Source organism: Sarcophilus harrisii, chromosome 3, assembly GCF_902635505.1.
Source record: "Sarcophilus harrisii chromosome 3, mSarHar1.11, whole genome shotgun sequence".
In the NCBI taxonomy this organism is placed as follows: Eukaryota; Metazoa; Chordata; class Mammalia; order Dasyuromorphia; family Dasyuridae; genus Sarcophilus; species Sarcophilus harrisii.
In genome coordinates this window covers 547,729,085-547,750,550 of record NC_045428.1, presented here as the reverse complement: position 1 = coordinate 547,750,550, position 21,466 = coordinate 547,729,085, and the positions used below count along the sequence as shown (strand labels likewise).

The 21,466-nt window shown below is 38.6% G+C and overlaps 1 long non-coding RNA gene across 2 annotated transcripts in view; it reads left to right on the top strand.

Moving 5' to 3' along the window:
* Positions 1 to 20,825, top strand: part of LOC116422798 — a 61,967-nt gene extending 41,142 nt beyond the window's left edge. The window contains exons 3-6 of one of the 2 annotated variants that reach the window (XR_004233334.1): positions 9,630 to 9,741; positions 16,836 to 16,969; positions 20,380 to 20,438; positions 20,718 to 20,825. This is a non-coding gene — a long non-coding RNA (uncharacterized LOC116422798). The remainder of the gene's footprint in view (positions 1 to 9,629; positions 9,742 to 16,835; positions 16,970 to 20,379; positions 20,439 to 20,717) is intronic. The other variant, XR_004233335.1, reaches the window with a different exon arrangement.
* Positions 20,826 to 21,466: the final 641 nt, after the last annotated feature.

Below are 21,466 nucleotides of genomic sequence, written 5' to 3'. Positions count from 1 at the left end.
TGCAAATATCTCTGCCTTCTAAAAACAATATTCTGGTGATGATACATGAAAATAATGAAATGATCTGATCTCAGAAAAATTATAATGATAAGCAATCCAAAGGATTGGATGGATGAATGGTGAATCTAAGTAGGTTGTTGGCAATAATGAATAAAATTTTATCCAAGATAAAAAGTATCACCAAGGACACATTTGACTAGAAAAGAAAATGGACAATATTTATACTATATTGGCATGGTCAATTCATCTCCCTGGGCTTCAGTTTCCTCATCTATATATATATGAATCTGTCCATGGCTTTTTCTGTAAAATGTACAAAAATTTGAAACTACATAATATATTATTCAACATCTTATAGTGATTTGGAAATAAAGGCATATGTGCCAGAATAACCAAATTTCCAGTTTATCCAAAGCTTTTCAACACAATCGATAACTGAAGTAGGCAGGCTTTTTGCAAGTATTTCAATTGTCGAGAATAATGAACCAAATCTAATAAGATAAATTTTAATGAGAATACATGGGAAGTTCAATGCAGGGATAAAAATAAACTAAGTATGCAAGAACAAGGTAGGGAAGTTGTGGTTAGGAAACAGTTCATATGAAAAAAAGAGGTGGGGTTTTTAGCAAACTGCAAGCTCAAAATAGATCATCATTGAGCTATGGTGGACAATAATACTAGTGTGATCTCACTATGAATTAATGGAAATATGAAAGTGATAGTCCTTCCTTAGCCTGCTGTAGCCATCTTGCATGGAGAATATTATGCTCAGTTCTGGGTACCACAGTTTGAGAAAGATATTGACAAACTGGAACATATTAAGGGGAAGGTAACTGGGAGTATGAAAGAACTGAATGAAACATAAGTAAGGATTGTTGCAGGCTCTCTTTCTCTATCCATCTGTATGAAAGCAGGTTTTTAAATGGACACAGATATATTAAAGGAACAAAGAAGACTTGTGACTCAGGCTTGAGTTTGCCCTGTGCCTTATTTCCTCCGATTCATTTGCATGAAAGATCAGAACATTGTGGTTTCTCTCTCCCCAAAAAGGAGTTAAATACCCATAGCACGCTGGAGTTTCTTTGAAAAAGACCTCCTCCTGAAATGAATTTAGGAGCATGAGCTCTCTATAAGGAAGTAGTAAGTTTTGAGGACATCCCTGTGCCTTATTTCCTCCCATTCATTTGCATGAAAGATCAGAACATTGTGGTTTCTCTCTCCCAAAAAAGGAGCTGAATACCCATAGCACTCTGGAGTTTCTTTGAAAGAGACCCCCTCCTGAAATGAATTTAGGAGCATGAGCTCTTTATAAGGAAGTAGTAAGTTTTGAGGACATTCTGAGACATAATCCTTGGTAATACAGGTGAAAAGAAAGATTTAGGCCTCAGGTCACTAGTTAGCTGAGGCATTTTTATTCTTATCCCATAGAATTTGAGTTTAGGGGCAAAGAATTTCCTTCTGGAGAAGAAAAGTCCAATTTATCCAATGCTCAGAGAGACAGATGAATCGTTGATTATAAGAGAAAAGCCAGGAAAGATTTCTTATTAGTCTGATGACTGAATATGTTACTTTTCTTTATTCTTAAAAATTAAATCAAATCAAAATCTTTAAAATCCTTTGGACTTTAGACAAAAAGGAATAAGGCAGAGCCCAGTTCTATGAGGAAGCAATAGCACCTCATAGGACTCCAGCTGAAGCCAGCAGGTGGCAGCAAAGAGGGAGCCCTGAACACAACCTTGTGCCCATGGGAGCTGGACCTGACAATGGCCAATGTGTAAGAGTAAGACCAACTTGCAGAGTAATGTCAATCAGCCACCACCAGAGACCCAGCAGGGAGCAATGAATGGTGGACTACATACACCTCTCAGGTCAAAGAAGGACCAGAATCAGGAGCCGTAGCATGACGACAGCATCAGAAGGAAGCGGCAGCCCCATAATGCCAGAGGTACTTATTGGTCCTGGACCACACATGTTCTCTAGTCTGCGTGTCCATACATGGAGGAAGGTGGGTAATGCAGGGGATGAAAAGTTAGGGCTAGAGTGAGGCTGGAGTGAAGAGGACTGAATTCAAATCTGACCTCCTATACATGTTTGCATGTATGACTCTAGGCAAGTTACTTAACCTTCATCTCAGTTTCCTTAACTATAAAATGAAGCTCATAATAGCATCTATCTCCCTGGATTGTTATGAAAATCAAATGAGGTAATATTTGTAAAACACTTGGCAAAATGCCTGATACATTATAGGTGCTTAATAATTGCTTATTTCCTTCCTTCCTCTATGTGTGCATCCTGTGCAAGTATCCACTTTTCCTTTAGACAGCACGTGTATTTGTAGGAAAAAGTGTTATTACTAATTTTCTTACTATTCTTTTTTTGGACTGGACCTATGATTGCAATGGTATAGGGAACTCCTGGTCAGGGAATGCCCTCCACCACAGATTGGCACTTCTTCCACAATCTCTAATCTCAGATGATTGCCTAGGGCACTGAGAGGTTAAATGGTGGCTGGGTCATATGACTCCAGATTTCAGGGGTGGGATTTGAAGAATGGATAGAGTTAGAAAGACATAGCTTCAACAGTGCCTGTTCTTTCTTAGTCTGCTAAGTTGTTAGATGCCTTTGGTGTGAACTAATTGAGTGATGTCTGTCTTTAAGAATTTGAAGGGCTGCCATGGGAAAGAGGGATTATTAGCCTGATTCTCCTTGGCTATAGAGGGCAGAAATGAGAGTAATAGGAGTGAGTTGCAGAGGGACAGAATTTGGTTCTATATAAGGTGCTGATGGGCCCCCTTGTGGGGCATGGATTGTCTTCCTTGGTAGAGAGGGAACTTGCTTTTCCTTTACAGAAGCTCCTCTGGCAGGGCTTCGATGACCCCTTGTCAAAACCATAGAGAAGGGATTTCTCTTCAAGATGAGGGGGGGAGGGGTGATATAGTAAAGAGATCAATTAGAGGACCTGTATTCAAATACTACCATTAATGATTACCATGTGAATTAGGGCAAATTGCTTATATTCCTGAATGTTGGATTTCTCTTCTATAAAATGAGAGGGTTAGACTAGAAAGTCTCCCAGGTCCCTTCTCAAGCTCTGAGATTCTACAAGAGGAGGCTGGACAAGATGATAGGAAAGTCCAGCTTCAATGTGATTTTGGGAATCTGGAGATGTAACAAAACCTGAAAAGTGGCCTCAGGCGCACTGGGAAGAGCTTTTATGGAGGACTTTTTGTCATGGTTGTTGATTTTTTTTTTTTTTGCTTCTTGAGGTTTTTTGGGGGGAGGAATCAGGGTTAAGTGACTTTCCCAGGATCACACAGCTAGTAAGTGTCTGAGGTCAGATTTGAAATCACATCCCCCTATCTCCAAGGCCACTGCTCTAACTACTGTACCACCTTGGTTCCCCTTGTTACTGATTTAAAAAAAAACAAAAAACACCATTTTTATTATGCAGTAAAGAATACAACCATACTGGAATCATACTTCTGATTTGTGGTTGACAAACCACGCATCAGTTATGGAGAATTTCTGTAAAGACTCAGAAAAGGGTGACTCAAGGTGAGAAGGCAGTAAAAGGGTTCTGATCTATGTGGGGAAGAGAAGATCTATGTCAGTGAGAAAACGAAGCCTCTCAAATGTGAAGCATGACAGGGAGTGGGGAATTGGAGGTGGGGAATTTACCCAAAGTCATTTAGAAATTCATGACTTTGCTCTACTAAACACTGATCATGCTTCCCTTTCACCCTATTTTCTGAAAAGCCAAGATTCATATATCCTTCCAAAGCTGATGTGGGAGCCTATGTGTTTAGAGAACACTGTATATTTAAACTGAAAAGACCTGAGTTTAAATATATCAGGATTATAACTCCTGGGTAAGGAGTTTTCTATCTATGAACCTCAATTTTTTCTCTGAAAAATGTGAAGATGGACTATCTTAATTTGATGTCTGAGGACTTTTATATATAATTTTGATAATTATATTTCAATATAATTGATTTCCTCATAATCCTATATATTTTACTTTATGCATTTAAAAACCTTCTTCTGAGAAGATCCTGGGCTTCATCCTGCCAAGGCAGTCTACAGCATAAAGAAGGTTCAGAATCCTTAGGCTAAGGGATCTCTGGGTCCTTAGAGCTGGTTTTCTATCACCCTCTGATCTGCATGGTTTTGTCTGAGTCATTAATGGGAAGCTTGTTACACACTGTTTCCCCAGAATCCTGACTCATCAGAGACGCTGTGGAAACAGAGGAGCGTTTGCAAAGATTGGTGAAGCCTTCGAGTATACCAGGCTTTGGCCAGAGCACAGAGGAGGCTGAGGGTGTTGACTGGGACAAGATCCAAGAAGCATCCTGCCGGGGCCTTTGTCTGGAGGAGGATGGGATGTCTCAGCCAGGCTGGAGGAGAGGAGGAGGATTGCAGAAGCTAAGGAAGTGGGGCAGCCTCTGCTAAGATCAGCTTCTCCACTTCTAGTCCTGTGTTAACCAGGAGAAGAACTGGGTTCTAGCTAGAGATAATTGACTATGTATAGGAATTCAGAAGTCATTCCAGAGGTGAGGAATCTATAGACCTAAAGGTACTAAGTGAAAATAGAGCCTCAAGACTCCTTTTAGTCCAGAGTTCTTTCTATGACACCATACTGTTCTCACCCAAAGTCAAAAAGTCAGTTGGCAAGCTGTGTGACCCTGGGCAACTCACTTAACCCCAAATGCCTCATAAAAAAAGAAAAAAAAAGTCAGCCAACAGACATTTGCTAAGTACTTACTATGTGTCAGGCAGTGAGCACCAGGATACAAAGAAAATCAAAACCCCAGTACCTGCCCTCAAGATGTTTTCACTCTAATTGGGGAGAAAACATGCAAACAAGTATGGGTGTACAAAGTAGATACAGTGGAAATGGTGGGGGGTAATCTTGAAAGGAAGGGACCAGTTGCAGAAGGGATGGAGGAAAACCAGAAAAGGTCCGCCAGAAGGCACAGGTGAAGACAAAGACTATTCAGATGAGACACACTGAGGTGTGGAAAAGTGTTAGAGACAGGAAATAGAATTTGTGAGGAACAGTAAAGACATTGCTTAGCTTTGTGGGGTTTGGGAGTTGGTTTATAGAGGGAAGTTATATATTAGAAACTGAAAGAGTAGGAAGGGGCCAGTTTGGAAAGGGTACAAATGCTAGAGGATTTTTCTATGCAATCCTGTAGGTAATTGGGAGTTTATTGAGTGAAAGAAATGCCATGATAGGACCTATATTTGAGAAAGAGCACTTTGACAACTGATAGAGGATGAAGTGGGGAGCAGCTGAAGCAGGGAGACCAACCAGCAGCTGTTGCAGCAGTCCCAGGCATGCGGTGATAATGGCCTCACCAAGGTGGCAGTTGGATAAATGGAGTGAAGGGGACATACTGAGCAATGCAGTGGTAGTAGGAACAAGAAGACTTAGCCCGACATGACCATTCGGGGTGAGTGAGAGCTGTTAAGGATGGCACTGAGATTGCAAGCCTACGTGACTGAGAGGCTACATAGTGGTGTTCTCAGTAGTAATAGGGAAGTCTGAGGAGGAGGATAATTGGCTCTAGTTTGGTGAGGAAGTTTGAGATGCCTTCCAAGCTTTCATGTGAAATATCCAAAAGGCAGTAGGTGGTGTGAGATTGGAACTACTCAGAGAGCCAAAATCAGGGAGTTTAGGGCTGGAGAGAAAGATCTAGGAATCATCGGCAAAGAGGTGATAATTGAGCTCATGGGAGCTGGTGATATCACCAGGCAAGAGTGTAGAAAGAAAAGAGAAGTGGGTTTGGGACCAAGTCTTGGAGGAATCCCAACAGTTTTAGTGGATGTTACCTGGATGAAGGTTCAACAAAGGAGACTGAGAAGAGTGGGTAAGACAAGTAGGAGGAAAATCAGGAGAGAGAAGGTCATTAAAACCTGGAGACTATCTAGGAAAAAGACAGTTAGAAAGTGCAGGGGATAGAATGGTGGATCTGGAGTTCAAATCAGATCTCAGATAATTCCCAGCTGTGTGATACCGGACAAATCATTCAACCCTGTTTGCCTCAGTTTCCTCATCTGTATAATGTGCTGTAAATGACAAACCACTCTGGTATTTTTGCCAAGAAAACCCCAAATGGGGCCACAAAGAGTTGGATAAGAAGGAACAACATTAAAATCCAGGAAAAGAGGGTGATCGACAATGTCAAAAGCTGAGGAGACAGAAAGAAGGACAGGAATGAGAACTACTACATCTGGCAACCAAGAGATCAGTGGTAATGTAGGAGAAAGCCATTTCAGGCCAAAGGTGGTCTGTGTTGGAGCCAAGACAGAAACCTGACTTTTCAAATGCCTAATCGGTGCGCTTTTCATTCTAACACATAGCCTTAGCCCTTCACTGGGAGACCAGAGATAGACAGCTGAAAGGGACCTTAGAAATAGATTGTTTTTTTTCATATTTTGCATGGAGAGAGTATGGGGGATGTTCATTCCATTGGTATAATCACAAAAGGCTCAGACACCTCAATTCAATCTATCAGCCAATTAATGGACATGATAAAGTTTTCAATGTATAAGCATGTTCTGTGATCTCTTAACTGGCTATGAACCTCTGGATCAAAAAAGAAAACTATAGGGGCAGCAAGATGGCGTAATAGATAGACATCAGCCCTAAAGTCAGGAGGACCTGAGTTCATATCTGGCCTCAGACATTTAATACTTCCCAGCTGTGTGACCCCGGGCAAGTCACTTAACCCCAATTGCCTTAGCAAAAAACAAAACAAAACAAAAAACAACAACCACCAAAAAACAGCCATATGATTGACTGAGAGAATGAGAAATGACCATTGGGTCTGGATATAAAATAGCAGGGCATCCAGCAAAGAGCTCAGACTAGGGAGCTGAGGAGTCCATCTCCAAGTTTAAGCCAAGCCCTTTAGAGGGAATAATTCTTAGATGGAGAGTGAAAAATAATCAGCTTATCTGAAAGAAGCTTCAGCCATGAACAGAGGTACATCAAGGATACTCTGAAGACAAACACAGACAAATATGAGTGCAGAAAGACAGTCACCCGGGGAGGAAGCAGCTTCATGGAGAAAAGAATGCTGGCTATGAATTTTAAGGTTGTAAAGTGCAAGAGCTGCAAATTACTCATTTGCTTCTTGTTTTCTCTTTGTGTGCCTCATTACCTTCTGATTTCAGGTTTGTGCCTATTCTATCCATGGACTCTGTATTATTTGTGCGACAATATACCCCAATGTTCTGTGGGCAATATATTTGTACCAAAAATCCTAATTATACCATCTTAGTAAATGCCTTTGCTAAAATAATTCATGAGTCTGCCTGAATATCATTAACGAGCACTCAGTAGGGACCCACTAGTGATAATACAGAATCCAGACCCTTAGGTTACTTCTAAGACTCTGGGAGGAGTAGCAGCACCTTCTGTGGACCTGGCTTGCCAATACAAGTGGGCCTGACAGATCATAAGTACTTAACAAATGCTTTTTCATTGATTCATAGCCTGGGAAGGTGCTAATATTCAGATTAGGAAACGAAGCCCAAAGAAATCAAATGATTGCCCAGTGTCACATGTTTACTCTGTATTGGATTACTTGCTGTCTGAGAGTGGGGAGGAAGGGAGAAAAATTTAGAACACAAGGTTTTGCAAAGGGTGAATAGTTTTTTTTTTTTTTAATAATACTAGCTTTTTAGTTTTCAAAATTCATGCAAAGATAGTTTTCCAACATTCATCCTCGCAAATTTTCTCCCCAGTTTTTCTCCCTCTCCCTACTTCCTCCCTCCCTTAAAAAGTAATCCAATATAGGTTAAACATGTGCAATTCTTCTAAATGTATTTCCACATTTATCAGGCTGCACAAGAAAAATCAGATTAAAAAATGATAAAGAAAAACTCCAGCAAGCAAAAAACAATAAAAAAAGATGAAAATACTATATTGTGATCTACATTCAATCCCCATAATCCTCTTTCTGGGTGCAGATGGCTCTTTCCATCACAAGTCTATTGGAATTGGCCTGAATCACCTCATTGTTCACAAGAGCCAAAAGTCCATCAGAATTGATCATCATATGATTTTGTTGCTGTGTACAATGTTCTCTTTGTTCTACTCATTTCACTCAGCATCAGTTCATGTAAGTCTTTCCAGGCCTTTCTGAAATCAACCTTTTCTTACAGGACAATAATATTCCATAACATTCATATACCCTAACTTATTCAGCCATTCTCCAACCAATGGGCATCCACTCGGTTTCCAATTCCTTACCACTACAAAAAGGGCTGCCACAAACAGTTTTTGCACATGTGAGTCCTTTTTCCTTTTCTCTTTGGGATACTGATCCAGTAGAGTCACTGAAGGATCAGAGTATGCACAGTTTGATAGCCCTTTGGGCATAGTTTCAAATTGTTCTCCAGAATGGTTGGATAAGTTCACAACTCCAACAATAATGTATTAGTGTCCCAGTTTTCCCACATCCCCTCCAACATTTATCATTATCTTTCCAATTTTATTAGCCAATCTGAGAGATATGAAGTGGTATCTTAATTTGCATTTCTCTAATCAATAGTGATTTAGAGCATTTTTCATGGCTAGAATTTTAATTTCTTCATCTGAAAATTGTCTGTTGATATCCTTAGACCATTTATCATTTGGAGGTTGGCTTGTATTCTTATTAATTTGAGTCAAATCTCTATATAGTTTAGAAATGAGGTCTTTATCAGAAACCTTGGATGTAAATTTCCCCCCCCCCAGCTTTCCACTTCCATTCTAATCTTGGCTGTGTTAGTCTTGTTTGTACAAAACCTTTTATCTAATATAATCAAAATTATCTCTTTATGGATGATTGAAAATTATCTTTGCATGCATTTTGAAAAATGAAAAGCTATTAATTTTTTTTTTTAAAGAAACAGATCACAGTATGAAATGAAATCGATAGATTTGAAGTTCAATTCTGGAACATCCAAAATCTAGTTAGACAACACTTGGGAGATTCAATTCAATTTAGCAAACATTAATTAGGAATATATTAGTGCAAGACACTGCACTAAACACCAAAAACCATGAAAACAAAATAAACAGGCTCTTCCCTAAGGGAGGTTAGATCTAATAGGTAGACATATCTATAGTTAATGGCAGATGGATGATTATGGAACTCTGTCCTTTGTTAAATGTTGATATAGATGGCCTCTCAGTTCCTTTGCAGTTTTAGATTTATAGTCCTATAATAACCCTTGAACTCTTGTCATCTCAGGATTCTTGAATCTTTCACTTTCCCCAGCTAATCCTTTCAATTCCTGATAATCTTTTTAAGAATGCCTTAAAGGGCAGATAGGTGGTGGGTGAAGCACAGGGAGCACAGGGCTTGGAATCAGGAAGATTCATCTTTATGAATTTAACACTGAGCTCAGATACTAGCTTTGTGATGTGGATAAGTCACTTGACTCTGTTTGCCTTAGTTCCTCATTTATAAAATGAGCTGGAGAAGAAAAAGGCAAACCATTCCAGTATCTTTGCCAAGAAAACCCCAAATGAGGTCACAAAGAATTAAACTGAAAATTACTATTGAAAAGGACTGAGCAACAACAAAGAACCAACACATTTTCAAAAATCAATTTGACACATTTGGTCTTTCTAGAGTTAAAGTTCAACGAAGAATAGAAGGTTAGAACTGGAGCAAATCAGCTAGTCCCGACCCTATTGGCCTGCTGATGAGGAAACTGAGATCTGCAAAAGCGATTTAATCAAAGGTAATAAAGCTAAATTTATGAGAAAAGACTCGGCCCACAGTCCCAACCTCCAAATTTGATAGTTTTAATACATCTGACAAGAGCCCTATCTAGGACTCTGGATTCTAGTCTTTATTTTCACACTTATACAGGGTGACCTCAAACAAATCTCATGCCCTCAGTTTCCTCTTCTGCCAAATTAAAGGGTTAATCTACAAAAGGTGATGTCAACTTGCCAGCCATGAACTTTAAAAAGAAAGTTGATGTGATGGAGACAATGTGTCTTCTCAACAATGCATTGACTGAAGCCAATTCTAATAGGCTTGAGATGGAAAATGACAATCACATCCAGAGAGAGAATTTTGGAAACTAAATATGGATCGAAGCATTGTATTTTCATCTTTGTTTGTTTTACTTTCTTGTGATTTTCCCCCCCCCTTTTCGTCTGATTTTCTTATATTACACGATAAATATTGGAAATATTTCAAAAGAACTGCACATATTTAACTTGCATCAGATTGCTTGCTGTCTTGGGGAGGAAAGAGTTATGAGAGGGAGAGAAATTTGGAAACCAAAGTCTTACAAAATAAGTGGGAAAATTATTTTTACATTTATTTGGAAAAATAAAACACTATTGAGGACAAGAAAAGTGTTGCCTACTACAACTGGTGTTCTTTCTAATCTTCTGCACTGTTTTATTGAAAATCTTTTTCTGACCAGAGGTCCCTAAGTCTCACCAGATTGTCAGAGATGGTCATACTCTAAATGATTTCTAGGAACTCTTTCTGCTCCAGAATTCTAGGATTTTAGGATTCTATGGATTGCATTGGTAAACTCTTTCCCATTTTATGCTATGATAGTTCCTTGGAGCTCTGAGGAGCAATGGGATTATTTTGTCTGAAAGGGTCCCTAGGATTTCAGCAAAAGAGCTAGCATTACAAAGCATTTATCATGGTGCCTTGTACATAGTAGGCACAATATAAATGCTATTTATTATTATTATTATAATATCACTCTTTGGAAATTAGATTTCCTGGCATGTATTTGACTGAGGGTGTCATTTCCAAATCCTAGTCCTTCATTTTCCTTCTGCACTGCCCCAGTTCCTCTTGTGGCTAATGATTAACCAGGAACTCCCTAGTTGTAACCTTCCCAGAGAACATTTCCTTTGCCTGGTCCTCTTAGGACTCTTTGTCTCTGCAGCAACAGAATATCCACTTTCCACACTTCTTTTGTTAATCATTTATGTTGTGACAGATAGGCCACTGGAACTAGGTAGAACAAGTTGGCCTTTTGAGAAGACCGAGGTTACCTTCTCCCCATAAAATGCAAAGGGTTAGAAAGATCTAGGTTGTAGTAAGGAAGCATGTGAAGGGTATAAGGAAAGACCAGCTGGATTCTTGTTCTCTACTCCCAACCCTCAGTAAACTTTAAGAAGATTCTAGTGGGAAAGAATTCATGGGTCATCTCCCAGCTGATCTGAGTTCTATATGTCAAGCTCTCCCACACTAAACCCCCAGCTCTGTTGACTCTATCAGACCATGGCTATCTGCTGTGTGTGACTGTGGCCTGCTTTCTTTGTCCACAAAGCATCAGTCTGGACAAATGGTGCTTTTTGCCCAGAAATTTTTATTTAGAAATTCAGGGGGTGCATGTGGGGGTGGGAGTGGGAATCATAAAGCGTATAAATGTGGGAGATCACCCAGCAAAGATTTTTGAAACAAATGTTGCCAAAGTCTAGCCATAGCCGAGATTGACCATGTATACTCCTTATCTACCCATCCTGACTTTACCTTCATCTAATTCTCTGGGACCTTTCCTTGCCTCAATTCTGCCTATCTCAAAATCCTTTTTTTTTTTTTTTTCAATTTGTGGTGATTTTGAAGTCACAAGTTTAACGGGACTCAGTTTTCTTCTTTGTAAAAAGAGATGGTTATATACTGGGTGAACTCTATGGTTCCTTCCACTTGTCTCTTGTAGTTCATACCCTGAGTCTCACCTTGTATGGGATAGCAGATTGTTGAATGACTAAAAGGTTCCCCCTATGAATAAAGGAGCTATCCTACTTTAATGGATATTAACTTGGGGGAAAGAATGTCTGGGGAGACAGACTGTCACCATCTACACTGTGATCTTTCCAGCCCCTGTGGACCCCTGCCCAGTCATTCTGACACTGACCTCTCATCGTTTTGCCTGACATTTCCCTCCACCTACCCACCCACAAACTCCTACTCTCCAGACTGATATCTTCCATTACTCACAGATCTATCTTGTCATGTTATTCATTTTCTCGAAATTCTTCACTTCCTATTTCTGTCTTCTGCTCATTCTATGGAAATGGCAGTACCTGAGATGAACCTTGAAGAAGGATTTTGAAAGATAGAGGAGATGCGACATATAACAGGCATAAGATATGATCTGCATAGATATAATCAGCAGATATATTTACAAAAACAGAACTTCACGTTAGCTACTTTAGCAAAAGATGGAAGGGGATTACGTGAAGTAAGACTGATAAGGGAAGTTGGAGCCAATTAATGGAGATCCTGAGATGTCAGTGGGAAAATTTGTCTTTTCTCCTAGAGACAATAGGGAGCCGTTGAAATATTTTGAGCAAGGGAGTGGCAAGGATGTGTATACCTTAGGAGGATAATTTTAGCTCAAGAATGGATTGGAGAAAAAATGGAGCAGGCAAGAAGAGCCTTGGAAAGGTATTATAATAATCAAATCGAGGGGTGATAAGGACATTAATTTTGGTCTTGGTAGTATGAGTGAAGAATAAGAAGCAGATGTGAGAAATTGTGGAGATATAATCAACAGGATTTGGCAACTGATTTGAGGTGGAGGATAGGGGAAAGGGGAGAGTCAAAGATGAATTCAAATGATTTGAGTATAAGGGTGTCCTCATCAGAAATAGGGACACTGGAGAGAGGGATAGGACTGGGGTGAGGGGTTGATTAATTCATTAATGTTGAATTAACTCATTTATGTTGAACTTGAGGTACTGAGTACATTGAGGAGATGTAGAACAAAAGTCTTCAAGGGAAAGACTAAAAATCAGTATAGGGATTTGAAAGTCATCTGCACTGAGGTAATCATTGAACTCTAGGAGAGATGAAAGGAGCCTTGAAATATAAAAGTTGAGGGCAGGAAGGAAACTATAACTCAGGCTATCAGGCCTGCGACCGACCTCCATATGGGCTAAGAACATTACATTTTAGAGCAGGAATCTTAGAACTCAATGGCAGAGATGCTTAAGTCCCTAGAATATGGAACAGAGAACATTAGAACAGGAAAGTACTTAAGAATTCAGAGGTGAATTAAAATGTAGGACATCAGAGTTGGAGGAGATATTAGAAAACAGAATATCAGAACTTAAAGATCAGTAGTAGAAGGGACCTTACTTAGAATGCTGAACACCTGAACTGAAAGGAACCTTAGGGGTCATCTTTCTTGTCTGTCCCTCTCATTTTATAGATGAAGAAATTGAGGCTCACAGATGTTAAGGGACTTACCTAGTGTATAGCTAGTTAGTATCAGAGGCAGCATTTGAACCTAACCTTAAGTCTCAGAGTCCAGAGCTCTTTCCATTGTGCGGCAATTCAACAAACAAGAGTTCCCCTTAGCTCCAGATGGAAGCATTTGCTTCCAAAGACAGACACACCTTATTCCATTCAAACTTGCCTGCATCTTTCCCATCAGCCCAGACTTCTAGGCAGTCATAGGAATTTGCTCCGCCCTCAGTGCCAGGCAACTAAGAACACCTGTTCCAAATGACAGGGTGCCCCATGATTGTTCCTAGGCTTTTATAGGCCGGGCTATTTACAATACACCTCTTATCAGTTGTTCCTCCAGGTAGCAGCAGGTGAGCAGCTGCAGGCCACCAGATTGTAAGAGAAATGACACCAGCCTGGGCGTCTGAGACCTTGGTTTTCCTCCTGGTTCTATGATTAACTCAAAGTGGGACATTGGGGAAATAACTGGTTTGCTCCCTTATAAAATGGGGATAAAACAATCTCTGTCTTATCTAGTTGTTGTGAGTTTCAGAAATAGGTAAAAATACTATTGGGTGTCCATGTATGAAAAAACTGGCCTTTAATCTTGGGAAGCAGGTTCCAATTTTCCTGGGTGCTGCTTCTTCTAAGCTGGTTCAGAGGGTGTCTTTGCTGTCAACCCTGGACTTGTACTTCATAGGTTCCTAAATCTCTTCCAATAGCTGAGCTCCCTACTTCAAGCTCTAGCCCCTTGAACTTCTGCTTTTTTGAATTTTTTTTTGGCTCCCCTGGCTCCCAGATCCCCTCTCCTAGGGCTTCTTAAACCTTTTCTACTTGCAACCCCCTTTTCACCTAAAATTTTTTTATACAACCCTAGATATATAGTTATATAAATCAAACATTTACTAACAATAAATAAGAATTTTGGGACCCCCTCATATTTAGTTATATGACAGTATATGGGATCATAACCCACATTTCAAAAAGCTTTGCTCTATTCCATCCTTAACTAATTACTCTGGGCTTTCTCCTGCCTCTGCTTCCATGGATTCCCAAGCCTGGGATCTATTCCCTCTTTCTCTTCTTTTCCCCTTTTCCATGTCTTCTAGACCCCAAGGACAAGTTTTGAGGATTATTTGTGCTATTTTAAGTGAGTTTATTACCTTTTGCTTTTCCATTATAATTATATCTGGATATGCTTGTAACTCTTCTCTACTTCTTGGTGACAAAGAAAAAGTTAAAACAAAGTTAAAACAAACCAAATGATCCTGTAACTGGGTCTCCCAGAGCATGTAGCATTCAATACCCATAGCCCCTCTTGCCTCTCTGCCAAAGGGAGAGTAGTCTAAGATTTGTTTTCTTTTTTTCCTCAATAGTATTTTAATTTTTCAAATATACATAGTTTCCAAAATTCATTTTTGTAAAATTTTGTCTTAAAGTTTTCTCCTTCCCTGTCAGACCTCTTCCCTCCCCCAAATAAGCAATCTATATAGGTTAAACATGTGCAATTAAGATCCATTTTCAAAAGAAAAGAATATACAATTTTAGAAATGATGCATTAAGGGAAAAGTCACTGGATGGGAAACTATGAGAAGTTTCCCAATATTCAGTGCTCATGGCTAGGCTCTAACAATATAATAAAATGGTATTCTTTTTTTTTTAAATAGTAATAGTATTTTATTTTTTCAAATATATGCAAGGAAAGTTTTCATCATTCACCCTTACAAAACCTTATGTTCCAAAGTTTCCTACTCTCCTCCCCAAGACAGAAAGTAATCTAAATTGGTTAAACATGTGCAATTCTTCTAAACATATTTCCATATTTGTCATGCTGCTCAAGAAAAATCAGATCAAAAGGGAAAAAATCATGAGAAAGGGGAGAAAAACAAACTAGCAACAAAAAAATGGTGAAAATACTATGCTTCAATCTACATTCAGTTGGATGGCATTTTCCATCATAAGTCTGCTGGAATTGCCTTGAATCACCTTATTGTTGAAAAGAGCCAAGTCAATCACAGTTCACCTTCACATAATCTTGTTTCTGTGTATAATGTTCTCGGTTCTGCTCACTTCACTTAGCATCAGTTCATGTAAGCCTTTCCAGGCTTTTCTGAAATCAGTCTGCTAGTCATTACATTTATATAAAATTACATTTTATATAAAAATGATAATACTTTCAAAGTTTTTTACACTTTTAATTCCACTCCATTCAAATGATCAAAAGAATGTTTTATATAATGTGGTAAAATAATAAAATTAATTTAAGACTGTCTGGCAACACCTCACACTATTTCCCATAATACATTCTAACATAGATACCTGAGCTTAATATAAAATATCAGGCTTTAATAGTATTAGAAAGAGAAAGAAATCACAACCAAACAAAAGATAGAATCGATTAAGAAAAATAAGAGATAATTTTGATTACATGAAATGGCAAATCTACAAAACTGATGCATCTAGAATTAGAAAGGAAGTGGTCAAATGGGAAAAAAGTATGTATCAAATCTCTCTAGTAAGGGTTTGGTATCTAAGATATATATATATAAACAATATGCATGCATATGGCTAATAGTCATTCCCTAAAAGATAAGTAGTAAAAAGATATGAACAAACAGTTCTCAAGAGATGAATTGCAAAATAGTCACAGCTACATAAAAAAATAATGATCTAAATCACTATAAGAAAAATGCAAATCAAAATAACATTGAAGGTTTCATCTCATATACTGAAAATTGGCAAAAATGTCTCCCCAAAACGGGGGCTGTGAAATGGTATAACCATTTTGGAAAGGAATTTGAAGTCATGCAAATAAAGTGATTGATATTTCTATTCACTTTGAACCAGAAATGATTACTGGGCTTATATCGCTAAAGGAGTTATTGATAAGAAGTCAGTCCTCACATATACCAAAATATAACAGCACTTTTTATAATGGCAAAGAATTGGAAGCAAAGTAGAAGCCCATTGATTTGAAGAATGGCTAAACAAATTGTGGTAAGTGAATATAATGCAATATTACTGTGCTATAAGAATGACAAATATGATTAATAAAGAGAAACAAAATAATATTTAAATGAAATAATGTAGAATGAAGTAAGCAGAGTCAAGTAAACAATATACACAATAACTGCAACAATATAAATGGAATGAACAATGACATACAGAGGGAATGTAACAAGTATAAAGATCAGGAATGACATGAATGAAATTATATGAGAAGATGCAAAACAAGTCTACAGGTGTTAAACATTGCAGGTCATCCCTTGACTAACTAGCTAACTTTCCCTTCCTGCTGCCTAAAAGGGAGAAGGGGAGGGATTACTCCTAAAATAGCTCGATATTCTGTATGAATTTATCAAGTCTACTTGTTAAGAAGTTATACACTTCTGAACAGACATTTAATTCAAGTTTGCCCCTTTGCTTAGAAAGTAAAATGAAACATCTGTGAAATTGAAGAGACACCTATAGATTTTGTCCCAGCTGGAATATATAGTACAAAACGTGACGGTGGTGTTATTATACATAATAAAGGCAGGAGTGTTATCCAGAAGGTGGAAGGCTATGACTTTGCCTTTTTTGGTTACCCCTTGTTCTTTTGGTTACCTCTTGTTCTTCTAGGTGGCCCAGTGGATGGAATAACAGTCCGAAGTCCGGAGTTCAGATCTATCTGGATAAATCACTTAACACTTGTCTGCCTCAGTTTCTTTCATTTCTAATGGAAATTATTAAAGTACCTATGTCCTCAGATTGTGGTAAGGATCAAAGGAAGTGAAATTGGTAAAGTGCTTAGCACAGTGCCAGAACTTAGTAAATGTTTGTTCTAGCTCAGTTTTATTTGCATGTCAATCAGCAATAATATTCAGCCTTCATCCAATTTCTCTGGCTTATTTTTTTTGGACAGAGTGTCCCAAAAGAGGTTTAAGTACCTTAGATCCTCCATAAGGGTGGTGTTGTATAGGAAAATGAGCAGTGGATTTAGAATCAAAAGATCTCAATTTGGGTCCTGTTTCTGCCACTCACTTTAGATATCACCTCCAGCAAGTCATTTAATTTTTCTGGGTTATAACTTCCTCATTTATACAAAAGGGGGTTGCCTAGATTAACTCTGGAGTTCATTTATAAGTCTAAATCTATGATTCTGTGAAGTCATTAAACAGGACTTATGAGACATTTCTAACCCTAAGTTAACTGTCTGGAATCATAGACCCTTGAAATAATAGGGCATTCTAACTTCTTTGGTTTCCTGACTAGGTGTTCACAGCCTAAGTGACAACACACGAAAAAATAATTCAACTGCTCATCTCATGGAGAGATTTTCTGACCTTAATATGTGTGGGAGCAGAGAGTCAGTAGATGTTCTTGTGAGCCCAGGAAATACTAGCAGGGAGCAGCAGAAGAGAAAATCTTATTCCAAGCACAGAAATATTGTGCTCCAAAGAAATGATATGACAGAATGAAACAAACATTTATATAGCACCAACTATTTGCCAGCCACTGTGCTAAGCACTTTACAAATATTATATCATTCTCAAAATCACCCTCGGAGGCTGGTGCTATTATTATCCCCTTTTCACAATGGGGAAAACTCTGAGACAAAAAGATGAAGTAATTTGTCCAAGGTCACACAGCTTAAAAGTGTCTGACGATGACTTTAAACTCCATTCTTCCTGACTTGAAGGCCAATGCTCTATCTACTGGGATATCCCTATGTTAAGGATCGATGTTAAAAGTAGCATTATCTTTATTAAAAATTATCTTTTTGATACCTCCTCCTTTTCTATTCAGTTCTGAACATAATCCTTTTCCTTTCCCTATTGAGAAAAATCAGCTTCCCTTTCAACAAAGATGAAAAAAGAAAGAGGAGGAAGCTAATCAATCAATCAATCAATCGTGTCCAGCATTCAATATCCAGTCTTCCACCTCTGCAAAGAAAGGAAGAAAGACATTTCCTTAATTCTCTCTAGGGCCAAACTCTATCAGTTGTATCTGAATAAGATAATGTGTTGCAATGGGAAGATTCATGGATTAAGGAATGAAACTTTGGGGTTATAATCCTAGTTTGGCCATCCTCTGTGTGATGTGAACACATCTCTTCCCTTTCTTTGGGCCTCAGTTTCCTCCTCTGTAAAATGAAAGAATTTGAAGATTTCTAAGGCACTCGACTTTTTGGGAAGATTTCCAAGGTCACATAGCAAGTGGGTCGGCGGCAGAGCCAAAAGTCCCACCCAAACCTTTTGCCTGCCAGTCCTGGGCTTTTCCCCTCCCCCCATCTTAATTAAACTAGTCTACCAACAAAACCCTATTGTTTGTGACTCACACAGTTGTGAGTCTGTGATATGGAAACTGTCAGGGCTGGATCCCTATACCTTGGACACAAAGTGGGAAGGGAATTGAGGTGCCACTATTTATAAACTTTTAAGCCTGGCCAAACTAAATCATTAGGAGAGGGATGATACACAAAAGAAACCAGGGCTTAGCTACCCACACAGCAGATCTTAGGGAGAACCATATGGAAGGAACCCATTGCTGGCAGTCCAGCCCAAGACTCCTTTATCCATTGTATTTCTAGACAAAAGTGCTTTTTGTTCTCTTTATGAGACAAGTCACTTTTTTAATTTAAATGGAAGCAGCTGCCAGTTCTTAGATTTTATTTTCTTCTGTCAATAAGGGAAGTCAGTCCTCACTTGGCTTTCAGGAGCCAAGGACATCATTGGGAAGGGTAGTTCCATACAAGGAGGGAACTGTTATCCCTCATTTACACCTGTTAACCCTTACCTATTCTTCAAAAACTCAGTTCTGTTGTCACCTGCTCCAGGAAGCCTTTCCTGGTTTTTCCAACCAGTATAGAGCTCTTCCTTCTATTACTAGCAGCTGCAACCAACCCTGTCCCTGTGCCTGTGCACAGAAACAGTGTCAGAAATGGAACGCTATTTCTAGAACCTCCTACTTCATTGCTTTGCCACTAATCTCTCCCTTCTAGTCATTCCTTTAAATAGTTGTTAAATTAAAATATAATTCTAACTATGTCAGTCCTCTACAAAGGAAGCTCAGTGGCTCCCTTTTACCTCCAGGATAAAATGTAAATGATGGCTGTGTTTGATGTTTAAAGTTCTTCATGATCCATGCTTCAGCCTGTCTCCAAATTTGTTTCCCAACACTTCCCCTCACACTAAACTTTCAAAGAAAATGAACTTATTTGTTGGTCTTCATACATGTCACTGCTTCTCCAAACCTTCAGTGGCTTTGCACGGTTACTACCCATGCCCGGAATACTTATCTCCTGTCTTCCTTCAGATTAGAATTCCTAATTATCAAAGGTTCAACTCAAGCACTATCAACTCCATTTTTTACATTTTTATATTCTACTCTGTGGTAGAATATAAATTCCCTGAGGGGGAGAGTCATTTTCCTTCCATTCTTCCCTTCTTCCCTTCCTCTCTCTCTCTTTCCTCCTCTCTACCTCCCTTCCTTCCATTTTTTTACCATTTCTTTTCCTCTTCCTCTCTTTCTTTGCACGCCATATGGCAGACATTTAATAAGTTCTTATTTGATTGAATCTAGATGAACTCTCCCTTTAGACCAGAAAAGGGACACAACACTAAGTTTCAAACCCAGATCCTTTAATTCTAAACCTAGTGCTCTTTCCCATTGTGCCACTGCTCCAAGCCTCCCTTACCCATTTAATGATTAAAATAGTTCATATTTATATGGTGCTTTAAGGTTTGTGATATTATTGTTGTTTGGTCATTTCACTCGTGTCTGATCTTTTATGATTTCATTTGGAGTTTTCTTAGCAAAGATACTGGCGTAGTTTGCCATTTCTTTCTCAGCTCATTTTACAAATGAGGAAACTAAGACACATGAGGTCACACAACTAGGAAGTGTTTGAGGCTGGATTTGAAGTTAGGAAAATGAATCTGTCCTGACTTCAGGCTCAGCACTCTTGCTGAGCCACTTAACTGTCTCTAAGGTCTGTGATGCGCTTTACAAATATCTCATTTAATCCCCATAACATACGTGATATTATTACCCCCATTTTGCAGAGAACACTCAGATCAGTCATTCTCTAATAGCAGCTCTTTATCCACTGCATCATCTAGCTGTCTTCATAGCTTAACTTATGTTACAATTTTCTGAATCAGTTTCTTATTCTTCTTTTTAGATTGTCATCTCCTTGAAGACAGGAAGTCATTATTCATCAAGCCCAGAGTTGTGTCCATGGTAGGTACTCTGTAAATGTCTGCTGCATGATCTATAGGATGATGTACTGGAAGTACAGGATTCCAAGTCAGAGGACTTGGATGTGAACCCAAGTTTAGTTATGTAGTTTCTGTGGAACCTTGGGAAATTCCCTTAAGGTCCTTCAGTTTTCTCATCTGCATAAAAGCAGGGCTGGAAGTCACTAGAGTGGAGGTTTCTAACCAGTTTTGTGTCATGAAAACCTTTGGCATGAAGCCCATAATACCATCAGGTACTTCATTATTCTTCTCTACCTTTCAGCTCTCTTTTTCATGTTGCATTTCCCCATTGGAAAGAAAGATCTTTGAGGGCTGAGACTGGCTTCCTTTTTGCTTATTTTGATTCCAAGTGACTGGTACACAATAAACACTTAATAAATGCTCGTTTCCCTTTTTCTTTCTTCCTCAGGATAAATATAAGTAAATTAAATTTAAAAATAAAATGGAATTAAAATGAAATACAAGAGATTATGAAAGAAACCAATTATATTGAAATGGTTATTTTTTAAAAGTTTTTTTTTTTTAAACCCAGTTCACAGATCCCAGATTAAGAACCTCTAGGGTAGATATTTTCAAAGGACCCTTCTGGCTCCAAATCCCATGATTCCCTAGAAATGAAGTGATTGATTTGATTCTTCCCTTACACTCTTCTGTCTGAATAGGCTCAAGGTCAGGGATTCTGACACTTTTTTTCAAAGGACAGTCTTTTAAAAAATAAATATTTGTATTTTTTATTTTCACATTGCTTAAAATTTCTCCTCCATCTCTTTTTCCCTTCTTCCTTCAAAGAGAGCCTTTTTTAATGAGATTCTGAAAAAGCTCAAACAGATTAAAGAAATCTTTGGGTTCCCCAGATTTCTCCCTTTATTCTTTCTTAGGCTGCAGGTTGTACTTTTCCTAGTTATATACACCTCCCTCCTCTCCATTCAGCCCTTCCTAGTAACGTAAGATCTGAATGTCATCGGCTTCAAACACCTAATTTTTCCATTTGGTAAAACTGAGATCCATAGA